This window comes from Physeter macrocephalus, chromosome 21, assembly GCF_002837175.3.
Source record: "Physeter macrocephalus isolate SW-GA chromosome 21, ASM283717v5, whole genome shotgun sequence".
In the NCBI taxonomy this organism is placed as follows: Eukaryota; Metazoa; Chordata; class Mammalia; order Artiodactyla; family Physeteridae; genus Physeter; species Physeter macrocephalus.
The window spans coordinates 38,387,448-38,387,695 of record NC_041234.1 but is presented as its reverse complement, the minus strand read 5'-3'; positions in this window follow the sequence as shown (position 1 = coordinate 38,387,695).

The following is a 248-nucleotide window of genomic DNA, read 5'->3' as shown; positions in this document are numbered from 1 at the left end:
GATCAACACTCTGGAGTTTTACTGATGTTAGTTGTTAACAGTACCTGGTAAGACTTTTTTTTTTTTAACGTAGGCTCAAGGGCAGATTTTTCTGACACTTATTTCAGAAAACCAAGTCTCCAGGTTGCAGATCATGTAAAGGCTGTTTTTGTGAGTGTTTTGGAGATTTGCTCATATCTGTGTGATAAAGCTGGAAGTATCACATGAGGGCCTTCAATTAATTAGCCCTATCAGCTTGTAAAAACAGT